Source organism: Chlorocebus sabaeus, chromosome 11 (assembly GCF_047675955.1).
Source record: "Chlorocebus sabaeus isolate Y175 chromosome 11, mChlSab1.0.hap1, whole genome shotgun sequence".
Lineage (NCBI taxonomy): Eukaryota > Metazoa > Chordata > Mammalia > Primates > Cercopithecidae > Chlorocebus > Chlorocebus sabaeus.
Genome location: NC_132914.1, coordinates 89,218,643 through 89,235,977, shown reverse-complemented (window position 1 = coordinate 89,235,977; position 17,335 = coordinate 89,218,643).

Genomic DNA, 17,335 nt, shown 5'->3' with positions numbered 1-17,335 from the left:
TGATGTGAGATAAGCCCATCATGCAGAATGGGGTATCCATCCCCTCATGCATTTATCCCTTGAGTTACAAACAATCCAATTACACTCTTTAAGTTATTTTAAAATTTACAGTTAAGTTATTATTGACTAGAGTCACCCTATTGTGTTGTCAAATAGTATGTTACATTTATTCTTTTTCTTTTCCTTTTTTTTTTTTACCCATTAACCATCCCCATCTTAGTTTTTTTGTTGTTAATAAAACAAGGGCAGCTCTCCATGAGAGCACCTTCTCTGGTTCATGCTTCCAGAAACACAGTTCCCAAGGTGAATGGGCTCATGACTCACATGGTAGCCTCTCTAGGGGCTACACAGTGGGTTGCTCTTCTCTAAATAGCACCCTGGGACACTGGGGTTCCAAATAAAAGATGCCTGGACATCAACAACCGGAGCCTCATGAGACACCTAGAATCAGAAAGTGGTAGGTGATGGTTTTGTAGGTTTTGATTAGTGTTTAAATTCAGTACCAGCTTCTTTCTCTATAATATGGATTAACTGCACTAGACAGAAGCCAAACCCTGTCCAGTTTTCAGTGTCGAAGCAATGGGAGAAGGGTTTCCAGCTCTGGCTGAAGGTCATCCAATAGGCAAGCCACTGAAAGGCACCGATGTGGGGAAGTGTTGGTTGCTGCTGTGATCCCTGAGGCTCTGGGTCCCTGAGGAAGTTTACTTGCCAAGTATGTCTGTTATCTGGTACTCACTGGTGCAACCTGTCTGACCACAAAGGAGAGAGAGTTTGTATGAACACCACTGCTAACTTGTCTGTGCAAATGCACATAAACAGCAAAGGCAACGGTAGCACATAAAGAAAGAAAGGATATTCTTCATGGAAAAGGATTTATTTGGAGTGGTCTCTAGTCATTCTTCTTATTTTTCTTTCTTTTTCAATCATTAAGTTTTCTCTAGCTCTTTTAAATCTTTACCTGTTTAGGCATAGAATGTTTACCTGATTTACATACGTCTTTCTCCTTTTATACTGAGAAAGGACCTGTTTTTTTAAAATATAAATCTGTGTATATATATCTATTTCTATAGATCTAGATATGTATGTTGTTCTATATGTATAGCTATGGATATCTACAGATATAGACATGTATATGTTTTTCTCCATTTTTTTTTTTTTTTCCTTTCTTTTCTCCATGAACTACTTATTCCTTTCTCAACTGCTCCTCATCCTTAATGATTGAGCCCAGGTATCAGTTTCTCCTCCAGAGTCTTTTCCTATCTTGGAAACCCCATCTCCCCAACCCCGACCAGGTATATACTTTCCTTGTGTGTATGTCGATCACTGCATTCACAGAATTATGTGATAATTACGTATTTGTGTGAGTTCTTTGTTATTTGATGTAATCATCTTTGTTACCCAACCTAAGCACCCTGGCTGTCACATGGTTAGCCTTCAGCAGAATGAGTATGGTTGTTTGCCATTGAGGCTCATAAAGGTTAAATGTGACCAGAGCTAGAGAGGTGGGAAGTAGCAGATGAAGGATTCTGGCCGAGTGTGCCCCAGACTCCTAAACCACTGCCTCTTCAGATTAACCTACTTTTATAGTTCAGGAATGCCTGGCCATCTGCAGTAGATGGCTTGGTAAGAACAATATTCAGTTCTTTCTCCTGAGGTTTTTCATCTTTTCTTCTATTTTCACTCTCCTAGCCAGGGCAGCCATCTGGCTCCTTAAAGAAAATCCCGAGGTGGAGCTGATGGGACACAGATTTCCTGGGTGCTTCCTGGGCCCTGCTGGCTTCTTGCATGGGCTTCTCTCATGGGAGGGATCTCTTTTCCTTATCTTTCCCCCAACTACCCTATCTCCAAATGCTGAGGCCTCCCATTAGATCTCCCTGTCCACAAATCCCCAGAAACTACAGATGCACTCTTCAGCCCTCTCCCTATCACACAGAGCTGTTAATAAAACAGTGTATCACTGAAATGATCTTAGGGTTGTCTGATAGTCCCAGGGGGATAAGTGTTTCCTCCCACATCAACAGAAGCCACATAAATAGCCCATGTGTATTTGTGACTTTCTGATTTCCTAATATTGTTTGGGAGAACAAAATCATAGTTTATTACCACATACACACACACACACCTCTGATGTTACTCACCCTAGAGGACAGCTTCATAGAGTACAGTAGTCGCTAGCCCCTTGTGGCTATAGAACCCTTGAAATGTGGTTAGTGTGACTGAGGAACTGCCATTTTTATTTCACTTAATGTATTAAAATGAATTTAAATTTAATCACACATGATTAGTGGCTACTGTAGCTTACAAAACAGCTTTAGAGCATCTGCTCTCCCGACTTCAACATGGGGCTTTATATCAATCTTACTATTTGATAACAGACTGAAGATGTAAAAGTAGTTGTTTGATTAGACTACTTCTCCATAAATGTCCCACTAGAGAACCACCTTGGACAGCAATTCTCGGGGTACCCTGGAAGTTTAATAAATGTGAAAAGGAAAATAACTCTTTGCTGAAAGGGAAAAGAAATTTTTAATTATAATCCATATATTCTAAATAGTTTTTACAAACCTTCAAAAGTTATGTTGTATATATGAGGGGAGGGAATTTATACTTTATATGGAAGCTCACTGGAAACTTAGATGAAGATGAATCCAGGGACAGTGTCCTGAATTCAGCTACCAGTTATAGCACATGTGACCTTGCATAAATCACTTTCCAAATGTCTGGTCCCTCATTTGTGAATTAGGAACCCACCCAAAGTATTCCACAGAGTTTCTGGGACTAAATGATATAATATAGAGGCAACCGCTTTGTAAAATGCTATAAGGATGACAGTTGCTATTAAAATTTAATTGATAGTATCATAATTCTGTAATCCTTCCAGAGTAATTCAGTGTGAACAGCAACGGTGGTGGAGAGGAGCCACACTTTCCTCATCTTTAATTGTAAAGTAATTCAGAAAAAGAAAGAACTTCTACTAGTCATTATGGTAAGTAAAGAGGGATTGCTTTTATATCAATGCACGGAAATATTTGTGTGTGTTCATGGACTTTACAGTTATCCAAACCAATCTTGTTTTAAAAGCCAAATTTTAACCTATATGATTTTCTTTTCTGAGGTAGTCCCAACTTTAGAATTTTTCTCCTGTTTTTATAATAAAAGGATCTTTCAGAAAAACATAATAAGTTTTTTCTTTCATTTATTATGACTCAGCCAGTATTTTGATTTGTAATCTCCTGTCCTTCGGCCAAAGCCTCCAGGGCAATGCTTACCTATGGTAAGCACCATTTTTCTCACTCATGGGGACAACAATAATTTTAGACACTTAAATATACAAATGTATCTGTGGAGTCATCCCCAAATGACAAAAAATTATTCCAAAAGACAGGAAAATATGCGCCCTTTTCTTATTTTGCACATCTGAGAATGCCCAACTGAATTTCAGTTTCTTTCAGACAATCCAGAGTATTTTTAATAAGAAAAATGTTTTTTTCTTATGGTCATCTATAAATGTTTTTTAAAATCTAAATGTCCCAGTCTTAGTTAGTATGTTTTATTTATATTTTCCAATTTCTAGACTGAAATCTAAACACTCTTTTAATTGACAGATAAGTGTAATAGGTTTCAAAACAATCCATTTTGTTCTATTTACTTTAGTGCATTTGAAACAATTGATATATGGCTTATGTTCATAAGCATTTAATAACGAAAGTGCTATTTTATCCTAAACAATGAATCAGGGAATGCCTTAGCAATCTAATTTTTGGCTTTTGGGGCTTTATATTTTACACTTTAACACTCCAGCCAAGGCTAAAGTCTAGATACTTTATGAGTTTGTATAAAAACACATTTAAAAAATAAGCCATTCTATAACATGTAACTTAAATATTTGTAGCCTAAAGCCATTCACATGTTATAAAGTTTTCTGGAATGTAACACCATGGATAAATATTCCAATATAGGTTAATATCACTTAAAGTCATCTTCATGTTACATGAATCATGAAGACATGTTTTAATCTTTAAGATGTGTGTCAGTTGATCTAAGTTAGAACACGCATTCAAGACTTTGAGACCACAGAACTAAACATAATGCTTCCCCTCAACTTCACAGAAAATCCAGAAGAGCTAAAAAAAATGTACCATGGGAGTACAGCTAAGTTGTATTCAGGAAAAAATAGTTGCTTTGATTATGTTCAGACATTCCCACAATTATTTTTTTTGGAAGCAAATAGGATCTTTTAAGCAATCTACAGCTGCTATTTCTGAAATTGTTACTATTATGGCAAACTGGGAATTTCATAGGTGCCAGACTCTGTCATAGTGTAGTATCTCATTTAATGCTCAGACACCGTTTCATGATGTGAGTAGGATTCTTAGCTTACACATGAGGAAGTGGAACTCAGAGAGGCTTGGTCAAATCAGCAGACAAATTATCATTAGTTTTAACAACAACGTGTTTAGATTTTTATTTTTTTTAGTGGATGAAAGAAACATGGAACTTGTGAAGTGAAGCAGCAGTACTAGCCTACCATCATGTTTGGACACAGTGCCTCCAATATCCCTGCCATATACATCTTCCCTCCACTTTATCTTTCCCTGTTAAGATTCTATTCATTCTCCAAGGCTCAGTCCAAATGCCACATCCTCCCTAATTTTCTGGTATGAATGTCCCATTCCTCTTATGTTTCCTTGGTGTGTTGTTAATATTTCTATTAGAAAACTCTGGCAGCAATGCATTCATTAAAAGAACACTTACAGAGTACCACTTTGTACTTGGTGCAAGAGTTAACTGTGATAAGGTCTATGTCTCCCTGAGAATAGAGTCTTTGTCTTACTTTTATGCTATATATATATATATATATAGCATATAACAGAGAAACTTGCTCATAGGTATGCAACAGAGAGTTGAGTAGAGTTCCATTCTGGCCACTCACTGAGTCACATCCAACAACCTCCTCAACATTTTTTTAAATAAAATAGGAAGCAAATAGATGACACACTTAGGGTACTCTCTCATATACTGAAGAGTTCATAATCAGGAACTCCCACAATTGGAGAGTTAGGTGAGTACTTCAGTTGCTGTCACAAACTGCTTTAGAATGCCGTCAACATTTACCGTGAAAGTTTTTCCTTCTCCCAGATTTTTCTTTCAATTCATTTAGGAGAAAATAAAAAACATTTATTAAATATTACTGAGTCTTTAACACATTGCAGTTTCTATTTACTCCTAGCGAGGGAAAGCTTTTTAGAGCTCTCGTGGGATACAATGGCTAGAGAGGAGAATAATGGAGCTGGAGCATCTAGGAGAAATAAGCCCTAGGATGAATCAAAATTACATAAAAATAAAGGAATCTTGAGATCTTCCTGGATGCTGTCAACTCACTGACATATTTGGCTATAACCCAGCATCATTCTACATATTCTGTACATTAAAATACAAAGTGATTTATTTATGAATATCAAGAATGCTCTCTCTACATAAGGTCCAATCAAAAAGCATAGTAAGGATCTTATGCAAGTCATCTCTGAAGATCAAACACTAACCATGGTCCACAGCAAGGCATGTTGCAATTTACAATTAGAGTTACGTTCACATGTCTATTTTTAAGATAATCGTTTATTAAACTAAAATTTTTAAAAAGTTTGTTACAAAGGGAGCCCATAATTCTGACATTTATGTTTTCTGAGGCTGATTTCTTGTTGAGAATTGCAAAAGTGTGAAATTTTTATATTTTCTGATATGTAAACTAATGTGGAATGACTCATGACTGTTGTAATTAACATAGAACATCTCATTAAAAAAACAGATAACTAAGCTTAGTGATAGATATTGAAACTGTATTCCTAGCCATAAAATTATGTAATACTTGGTGATACGTTTTGGATTTGTGTCTCTGTTCAAGTCTCATGGTGAATTGTAAACCCCAGTGTTAGAGGGAGAGCCTGGTGGGAGATGAATGGATCATGCGGGTTGACTTCCTCCTTGCTGCTCCTGTGATATAATCTGGTTGTTTACAATTGTGTACCACCTCCTTCTTCATTCTCTCTCTCCTGTCGCCATTTGAAGGTGTGTCTACTTCCCCTTTGTCTTCTGCCATAATTGTAAATTTCCTGAGGCCTCCCTGGTCATGCTTCCTTTACAATCTGTGGAACCATGAATCCTTTAAACTTCTTATCTTTATAAACTACCCAGTCTCTGGTAGTTATTTATAGCAATTTGAGAGTGGACTAATACACTTGGTTAAGAACATTCTTTTGTGTTGGTATTAATTTCTAAACATTAACCATAGGCTGTAAATAATAATGGCAATTTCTTACATTTGAATAGAGCTTATAAATTCTCAAAATTTTTTTTAGATTTACTCAAGGATGAATTAATATTAGAGTGCTAGTTGTGTAAAGAACTTTATATGTTATCTCATTTCATGGTAAAAATTAGGAAGCAAAAAGATACATTTTGAACTTGTTAAAGTTTGCTCAGCTAATACAGGTCAGAGATTCAAATTTAGGTTTTTCTGACATTTTGAACTCTTCAAAGTCTTTGTAATATCCCCTTGAAAACTGATAAGGAATTCCAGTGATTTGCCCAAGGTCATAATTCATGGCAGATTAGAACCCAGAATTCCCATCTTTTAGTTATTTCCATATGCTCTATTACTCTATGCTTTATGCATAGATATCAGAAAGTCAAGATTAATTTTTAGTGTTTAAGATTTTTCTTTTCTTACAAAAGTTAAATGTGGTTTGGATAGGAAAATCTGCGCCAAGGACTGCTTACCTAACTAGAAATATTGTATAAAGCCTGAAGCAAGTAATCTGAGTAATTAACCTCAATGATGTAAACACTCTTTTTCATAGAGTCATCCTATATACAGTAAAAGTTATCTTAAGCATCATTTTACTAATCAGGAAGTATTCCTCTGAAAATCTCTTCCATCTGAAATCTCTTAGGATTGCATATAATGCAGTATTTGGGCTCCAGTGGTACACATATAAGAGCTCTCACTTAGAGTTAAATTGTTTCCAATTAAATTGACAACACTTTAGGAAACAGGGACCATGCATTTTTCAAAATTGCTTTCTTGAATCTCAGATATTATGCAAGTAAGATAGTATACATATCTGTAGAAATTTGTTGGAAAAAACTTTAGAACCCAGCATGCAGCCCACTCTCTGGAATAACAAATGTAATAGATTCAAGGACAATCGTCCCATACAAGCAAATATTAATAATTAGTTATTTTGTGACCAGAGGAACGTGATAAATTTCCTTTCACAAAATCGAGTTGCTTCTATACATATACTTAGCCCCAGGAATATAGCCCTATGCATTTGCTCCTAAGTAAAATGAGGAAATAATCTATTGAGTCCATTGAGGTAATGGGACTTAAAATTAAGTTGTAAACACCTTTGGAAAATGTTGAGTTCCAACTCTCACACGAGACTGAATACAAATCTTTTTATTGTAAAGACCATGTATTGCCTTTCCTCCAGTTCAGTGAAATTGGAGATAGGAACTATGGATGTTTACTTGATGAGGCACAGACTCACATGACATCTAGTAGATTGCTGCTTCAATGGCCTAAGTGGCATTTTAGAGCTTAAAGGAATCAGTGCGCCTCTGAAAATACCTTGCATCCAAGGACTGGTTGGGTCAGGCCAAGTAAATATTAGCAATATCAGTTGATTATAAAAAAAATCCAAATTCTCAACAATCTCATCAGGAATCCAGGCCAAGAAATCTGAGACAGATTGGCTCACCAGGTCAATATTCATGATTCAGAAGTCAGTGTGTTGTTATCGGCTATGGACAATGAGGTAATTACTTATCTTATTTTTTAAAGATACGTAGTATTTTTTAAAGATATGTAGTATCTTTCTTTCTTTTCTTTTCTTTTCTTTTTTTTTTTTGATGGAGTCTTGCTCTGTTGCCCAGGCTGGGGTGCCCTGGCGTGATCTCGGCTCACTGCAAGCTCTGCCCCCCAGGTTCACATCATTCTCTGCCTCAGCCTCCAAAGTGGCTGGGACTACAGATGCCCGCCACTGCACCTGGCTAATTTCTTGTGTTTTTAGTAGAGATGGGGTTTCGCCCTGGTCTCGACCTCCTGACCTCATGATCGGCCCTGCTGGCCTCGGCCTCCCAAAATGCTGGGATTATAGGCGTGAGCCACCGCGTCCAGCCTGATATGTGGTATCTTTCTTAAGATATACAATAGACAGCAGCCTTTTTATGGCATGGCTCCTTCCTAGGTGCCATCTGTAGAGTTTAAGCTAGGAAAGGTCACTCATTTGTATCTCTTGCTTGTTAATAGAATCTGGGCTGCCAGTTATTCAAAGGTCTTAGTTTCATAATTGGATTTTGATTGACATATTTTCCTGTTTGCTTATTATCTGAGAAGGTAGCTCACAACAAAAATGTAAAGCCTTACATTCAATCTTGATGACTCAATGTTTCAAATGTTAGGAATGTGATTTGAAAAAAATGGGATATACAATTAAGTTAAAAGGAATTTGACTTTTTATCAAGATGAGATTGTCGGATGAGATCCGTCCGTACAAAAATGTAAATATTCTCCTGAAGAGTGAAATGTTTTAATACAGGCGTGACCAGTTTGACCAAAGCTCTCATTCTGTCTGTCATTATGTGAATTTCAAAACATATTTTTTTCCATGAAACAATAGAGTGGTACTTGAAGTCTGTTCTGTACCAAGGTAAATTTCATTTTGATTCCAATAAAAATAGTTATGTGAGAATCTCAGAGTTTAAAGAGACCCTATCAGACAATTAAAACTAGTTTCCTGCAAATATATTGCTAAACTCTCTGAAACTGTTTTTTGGGAGTGGGTAGAATTTATTTGGCACTTCTAGGCCTTAATGTATTTCTAAATAATTTCTCAACTATTGGCTAAAATTAAATATTAGCGCCTTTTTTCAGAAATTGAAATATTAAAACAGACATTCAAGTAGAAGACACTAAATAGAATATTCTCAAACTAGGTTTTGAATATATCCTAGAAGGAGAATGTAAATGTCTCTATTGTTTTTTCTTTTGAACAGATTTGTGTGTTTAAGTTATACTTTTCCAAAAAAAGTATAATTGCTCATTCCTAAGACTTAGAAAAGAATGGCTTTAAAAAAACTTTTTTATAAAAAGCATTAGTTAAAATTACAAATAGTCTCCTGTCAGCCAATCTAACACTTAGCAGCAGACTCGGCATGGCTCTGTTTAAATTCTTTTTCATTTGCTTTTTGTACATATGTGTGTATGTGAACATCAATGATTTCAGGTTTTTCAAAACATGTTTTCCCTTCATAATGCTTTATTTAAATGGGAAAACAACAACTGCAAGCACCCAATGACTTCAGTGAGACTAGCATTGAATAGTGAGAGGTTTGACACAAAGGAAACAAAAGCTGTGAAAGAAAAGGGAGCGATGAATGGACCCAGGTACGTGGTAGATGGTGGTGTGCTTGTCATTAGCAAAGAAGCACGTGTGAGTTGTCACGTATTTCATGTCAAACTGGTCAAAGGCATTATTTTAAAATGACATGTGGTTCATTGGGAATCAGTTTACTTCCATTCTTATGTTCAAATTAGGTTAATTTTTTCTTTAGTTTTCTCAAAGGGTGAAAACATCCCATCTCTTTTACAGACCTCCAGGGAAAGGCATGGAGGTTTGAGGCATGAAGACTCTAAACAGCCAAATTATGTCTTGGGCACAGATTCTATTATTCAGTGGTAACCCATCAGTCTAGCTCTCTGTGAAAAGTAAGTCCCTTCCTTTGTATTGCCTGGTCAGTCGTTCAGTTCTGATTGTAAGACATGTTCAATTAGGAGGTTTCCCTTTTAGACGCGGTGAACAATGATCACTTATGAATGCAGAGGTTCATCGTTGAGGGCAGTCATTTATTTACATTTTGGATGGAAGTTTTTCTTTAAAGCATAGTTTTCAGGTTTACTATTCCCAGGAAACATATCAAAGTATGTATTTGAAAGGCTCAATGTCAGGATCCCTGTTTTGTTTACCAGAACTGTTTTTCATCATCTGTAAAATCACAGACGGGTGTTAACATTTCAGTGAATAAGATGTTCCATTGTGTGAAACAGTGGGCTCCTAACTTTCTTTTTTTTTTTTTTTTTTTTTTTAATTTATTTATTATTATTAGACTTCAAGTTGTAGGGTACATGTGCAACGTGCAGGTTTGCTACATATGTATACTTGTGCCATGTTGGTGTGCTGCACCCATCAACTCGTCATTTACATCAGGTATAACTCCCAATGCAATCCCTCCCCCCTCCCCCCTCCCCATGATAGGCCCCGGTGTGTGATGTTCCCCTTCCCGAGTCCAAGTGATCTCATTGTTCAGTTGCCGCCTATGAGTGAGAACATGCGGTGTTTGGTTTTCTGTTCTTGTGATAGTTTGCTGAGAATGATGGTTTCCAGCTGCATCCATGTCCCTAAGCCACAATACATTTCCAGGATCAACCCATTTCACTTTTTAATAGCAATGACCATAATTACTCTAATAGTTATTGCATAGATACCACCATTAAGCAAGTTATGTAAGTGCTCAATGCCTCAGTTTACCCATCTGTAAAATAACAATAATAATGTCCTCCTAAAATATCATGAGGATTAAGTGATAGAATGTATATCATTACTGGACTATAGTAGGTGTTTAATAAATGGTAGCTATTCTCATTCGTTTTATGTATTTACATCATATAAGACTTCTGTCACTTTGTTTGAGAGAGCTATAGATGCGATCAAGTGACACTCCTTCTCCAGGGAGTCAAGCCTGAAAAGAAGTAAACACCACCGCTCACTGAATGACTTGCCATTAGGATGGTAACAAATACAGCTCTGCTGTCCGTGGTGAAATAGTACTAATGATTACCACACTCTTATTTTCCTTTGTCAGACCATGTATGGTTATAGCCCTAGGTCAGTTTGACTTAAACTCAGCTTCTGGTCATCAGGGCCTAGTGCTAAATACCTTTTAAATATTAGAATTCTCCAAAAGAAGGGAACTTTTAATGTGGTAGCATTCTTATAAGCTCTTTTCCTATAAATCTGTGAAATTACTATTGACTGTTACATATTTTAATTAATATATTTTTTTCTTTTTGTACTTGTGCCTGGGAATAACACTGAGAAAGGCATTATTTTAAAGATTGAATGAGTAAGTAACCCAAACACAAATGATTTATCTCTGCCTGGATTATGACACTTAGAAAAAAATAAAATAGCTAGATTTTTATATTATGTGATAGATTATTTCTTCTGCTTTTTTCTCATTATGTTTAACACATTATAACATAGTGTGTTGTATATAATATATACATATATAACACATTATGTTAGTCAAATTCCCCATCCTGTGAATTTTTTAAATGAAACCAATTATGTATTTCTCTAGCTTTTTTTAGAGTTCTGTTTTAGTGACTTAGCTGTGAAATACAGAAATTCCCAAATGAATCGGCAAAAGTACAAAATACGTTATTTTAAATAAAAGCTTATATTCTAATGTTCACTGCCAGTATGTGACATTCTTAGAAGTCATCAGTTGGTGGGATACTATAGCTGATGTTCACAATACACAAGGTTCAATCAGTTCCCACTCTGCAGGGTTCAATAGTTCATTGGAGATAAGCATCTATCATAAGATGCTCTTTTGAAACTTGTCAGGAAAATCTTAAAAGCATTGTCGCATTAATTTTCTCATTATTTTTCATTGTATCACTGGTGGCAGATAAGGATGAAAAGGGCTCAAAACGGTATGTTTAGAAAGAAAAAACCGGCCCATTTACTAATCTAAGCATGGAATAGATTTTCCCCGAGTTGATTATGTCTTGCCTCATTATCCATATAAACCAGGGATTTGAGGTAAGACCTGACTCCAGAACTCACATTGATCTTCCCAACTTCCTGCTATCCCTTCTAGAAGAACCCAGGGGAAAAGCAAACCCAGAAGTAAAATTTTCACCTCTCAAATATTCTAAATCCTTTTTCTTATCCTTTATGTTTTTTCCCTCATCAACCTCACAATCTGTCTTTGTAATCTACACATTTTGAGGCTTTACATCTTCCCAGCTGGGTCTCATATACCACTCAGGTTGACATTTGCTTACATAATGTTTTCTCTTGGCCATCATCTCCTTTCAGAGAAGAAGAAACCATTGATGTTGAAGGCAGGAGAAATGTCTTGTGTCTTACGTTTTACTGTGTGAACTTTTTTTTTTTTTTTTTTTTTTTGAGACAGTCTCGCTCTGTTGTCCAGGCTGCAGCGTAGTGGCATGATCTTGACCCACTGCAGCCTCTGCCTCCCAGGTTCAAGCGATTCTCCTGCCTCAGCCTGGAGAGTAGCTGGGATTACAGGCACTCACCACCAAGCCCTGCCAATTTTGGAATTTTTTGTAGAGACGGGGTTTCACCATGTTGGCCAGGCTGGTCTCCAAGACCTCAAGTGATCTGCCTGTCTTTGCCTCCCAAAGTGCTGGGATTACAGGTGTGAGCCACCACACACAGTCTACAGTGTGAAATTTACATTCACTTGGCTTCATTGTCATTTGCAAAAATGGAATGAGGGTGGGCTTGGGCTATCCAATGTTAGAAGCTTTTAAAGTTCTAACCTTGATCGTGGTAGAAATTAGTGTTCATGGACTCTTGCAGCCAGAATGCCTGGATTTGAAGCCTGTTTCTAGCACCTGTCACTGTGATTCCATTCAGTTACGTGTTTCTAAGAGCCTCGATTTCTTCATCCATGATAGGAGCATAAGAATTTTTCTTTCAGAGTGTTGTTATTAAAATTAAGTTAGAAACACACATATGTATTATTAAGAGAGTATACATCTGATACTCTTTTAGTCATATGTATATTATTCGTAGACATGAGCTACGGTAGTCCTCCCTTATCCTTGGGGACATTACCTTTCAAGACCCCCAGCAGATACCTAAAACCATGAATAGTACTGAACCCCATATATTCTATGTTTTCTTCTATACAAACATGCCTGTGATAAAGTTATTTATAAATTAGGCACACTAAGAGATTAACAACAATAATAATATAATTGAACAATTATTTCAATATTCTATAATAAAAGTTACGTAAATGTATTCTTTTTCTCTCTCAAAATATTATAATATTTGTGGACCATGGCTGACTACAGGAACGGAAACCTAGAAACGTGAAAGTGTAGCCAAGGGGAACCGATTATACTAATCCTACCAATTCTACTAATTAATAGGTTAGGTTTATAATGTACTTTCATTTACAATATTTCAATTAATGATTGCAAGAATCCTGATATTAGGATGAATAATAAAGCCCTGAAACGTTAGTTGACTTATTTAAGGTAAACAGGTGGTGGTGGATCAAGAACTGGAACCCATATCTTGTCTAGGGTTTTATCAACTACACAAATACAATGATACATTTACAACTTAGTCTTTGATGACTAACACCCAAGATTTTTTATCTTTATAAGATCTTTTAGGAGACTCTGTTGTTGACATGAAATTGTTGTTATTTTATACTACATTGTAACTAAGAATAATCAAGATTTGTTTTCTGAGCTGCCTAATCTAGGAGCAATATCCATATTCATATAAAATTTGAGTATATTTGAGTAACGTCTAAAGTCAAACAGGTTATACTGAGTTTCTTACTTACATCTTTGTTTTTCTGAGGATGTAGGTTGGGATGTGGAATGAATGGATCATTGCAGAATTTTTTTGAAGATTAGCATGCAAGTAAAAGCTGCTGCTTGATTTGTACAGAAACGTGTTACTCTTAGAATATTCTGCAATGTTAGGATGAATTGTGAATGTATGTGTGTGTGTATCTGTGGGTCTGATGATATGCATATGGAGAAAGTAGTCTTCTTTAGAAAGCTGCACTAATACATTTCTGTTCAAATACAGTAATCGACATTCCCATTTCAACTATTTATTTGGGGAGAAAATGTTCAAGTGCAGGACTGACTTACCTGACCTGTTTACTGAAAGTGTGATTAATTTTCGTGCATACAAGGATAGAAGTGCAGAAAAGCTTTTCCTTTCCTTTATTCTCTCTGTGGCATCTTTTGACCTACACCTGGTAATTCTCTGTGATGAAAATGTGCAGAAGAAAACAGCTGTGTGCAAATAGACAATAGGGAAAAGGCACAGGAAGAGAAACTGAATGAGAAGTGCATTTTACAAAGTATGAAAATAGAGTGTTTTATTATTTTATTTTAGCAATAACAAAAAAGGCACTACGTAAGAGTAATGTAATTTCACATGGGCCAGGCGCCCACCCAGGCAGAACCATCAACTAATCTGGTCTCATCTTCTTTTAGCCAGACTTATTTTGTTTTTACCAGAAAAAGGTGTCATTAGTCATTTAATAGAAAGTGCATGCCAGTTACAATTCTAAATATCTCAACTGCATCATTGTTTAAATTTCTTTATACCTAACAATCCTAACAATCTTATGCTGTGGGTATATTGGTTTCCGTTTTTCAGGTAAAGTCTAGAAAGTTGACATATAATAGTTTTCAGAGAGCTGATACGTCAAAGGGTCAGGATTTGAACACATTTCAGCCTTATTCTGAAGTTGAAATCTTAACCACAGTGTTCATGAGCATCTATTGGGGATGGTGTTCATGGGATGTGTGATAATTAATTTTATGTGTCAACTTGGCTTGGCCATGGTATGCTGACATTTGGTCAAACATTATTTTAGATGTTTCTGTGAAGGCCTTTTTGATGAGACTAACATGGAAATCAGTATATATTGAGTAAAACAGATTACCCTTCAGCATGTGCATGGGCCTAATCTAAAAAATTGAAGGCCTTGGTAGAAAAAGATCTACCTTCCTGGAAGATGAAGGAATTCTGCCAGTAGATGACCTTCTGATCTAAACTGCAATTTAGCCTTCCCCTGGGTCTCCAGGCTGCTAGCCCACTCCGCAGATTTTGGATTGACCAGCCTCCATAATCATGTCAGCTAATTCCCTAAAATAATTCTCTCTTTCTATATATACACATCTGATTGGTTCTTTTGCTCTAGAGAACCCTGATTAATATAAGATGGGTTTTCATTCATTCACTTTATCTGGGGGGTTGGCTGAGGGAAGACCCAGATTATGGTTGCCTGTTGTGGCTTTCTAGGTCCTCAGATCCAGGTGGGCATGATGGGTCTCTGTGAGCTTTCTCAGGAGTGTTGGCATGGTAGGTAGCTAAGAGCAGATGAATCTTCTGTACTCCAGTGCATTAGTGTACTTCCTGTTTCCTGGTTTACCAGCATACGATGAAACACATTTAGTATTTAGTAAATACATTTCAGTTTATCTTAAGAATATATTTAGAAATCAGCCCACAGTTAGTAAATAAATGATATATAGCTTCTTATATAAATTTAGCATTTCATGAAAGCCTATTACATGCTGGATACCATGATAAGTCCTTTCCATATCCAGAAAATATGTTATCTTTTGCCCTCATAAGCAACTCTAAGAAAACAAATTTGATGATCTTAAGTTTTAAAATGAAAAAACTGACACCCCAAAATAATTAGTAAGTTGCATTAGGTAATATAGGAGCTGGGATTTCAACCCAGTTCCATCTGATTTCTAAGTTTGTCTTTTAAATGCTTACAGTTAATATCCTCTTTTTACATTATATGCAGCTGAAAATATGCACAACAATCTAAACTATAAAAATCACATAAAGGACATTCCATTTTCAGAGACTAAAATAAATTTATAATATTCCTAATTAATTCTCTGCTATTAGAATAATGTTTGGTGATCTACTTGTATGATTTTATGCTTGTCTTTAATTTTCTTTAATAGTTGAATGGTTGACCTGACCTAGTACAGTAACTATCCTATAACATTTTATTATATTGATTTTATTTATTTCCACCATATTAAACTTACAAGGTTTACAACTCATATTATTACTTTTATTTGTTTATTTTCATTAATTTAATAAATTAACAGGAACAGAATGCAATAAAACAAACTCAGCTTTACAAACAAAAATAAGAATGTTTCTAAACCTGAACTCTTGGCAAACAAACAAGTACTCCCATTGGAGAAAAAAAACTCTCTCTTCATTCATCAGTTTATATACACACTTCCAAAAGAAATTTCAATATGTAGTGGATGAGAATGTGTCAGCTTTTTTTGTAGAGATTAACTTGCAAAAGTTAAGGATTATTTGTTTTTTATAATATCTCTTTTATTTATCCTGTTTTCCATCATAAATGACCTTTAAGACTTTTGGAATTCAGTTTGGCCAATCCATGGTTCACTGCAGAAGCCAATTAAGAAAAAATAAAACCAGTTAATGTAAAGAGGTGAAAAGTGGAACCCTTTGTAAGAGCTCCTTGATAACTTCGAAGTCATGAGCGTATTTTCACAAACTATGTTTCACATCACATTTAATGCGAAAACCAGTGGTAGCCTTGTAAGCATATACTAACTTTAATGGAGACCATCATGTTGGAAATTGATAGTGGAAGATAACATGGTCTCTAATATCTACCTCCAACTCTAGAAGGCAATATTATCTCTTTATCCTGAAAAATTGGTATGACTGGCCAAACTAAAGTTTGAAAAAAATTAGGCCAAGTTTAAAGACATCAGACTGTGGTGGGCAGACAGCTCTAGTAAAGCTTGAAATAGTATCAGAAACATTGGAGATGTTCTACTTCTGAGCACGGAGACATATTGCCAAGACATGTGTCATCATCATTACAATGAGTACATTAGGGACTGGGCAAAGTGTTGAAAAGTCCCACAGTGAGGTGGCTGCTAAGGGAGGGGTTTCTCTGTGACCCTTACCCCAGGTAACTAGGATGCTATCAAATTTATTCCATAAATGATTCAGAGCTATGTGAATTGAAGGGATATTCCAAACTAGAAAAAAATAAAGTTTCTCCAACATCTTATTTTATTTTCAATAAATCTTGACCTCTTTTTCTCTCCTCTCCTCCCATGCAGAGCTAAAAATACCCAACGCAAAGTAAAGAACTCCTGTGAGCACTTACATTGATCTAATAATCTGATTATTATTTTAGCTTGGTTAATTAAATGGGCAAAGTTCAAAAGCATAAAACCAAATCAAACATAACCACACCTTTATATCCACAGCATTTTGTAAGCTCAGAGAAATGGCCAGATCAAAATGTCTAATTGGCTTAAAGTGTAAGTGGACTTTAACACTACAAACACTCTACATGGAATTTTCTGCAAGTTTATTTGAATGGTGCAAACTAAATGGATGAGATTTCTTTAAAGAAGGAAATGTTTAAGTGATGCTGAATTAACACACAAATGATT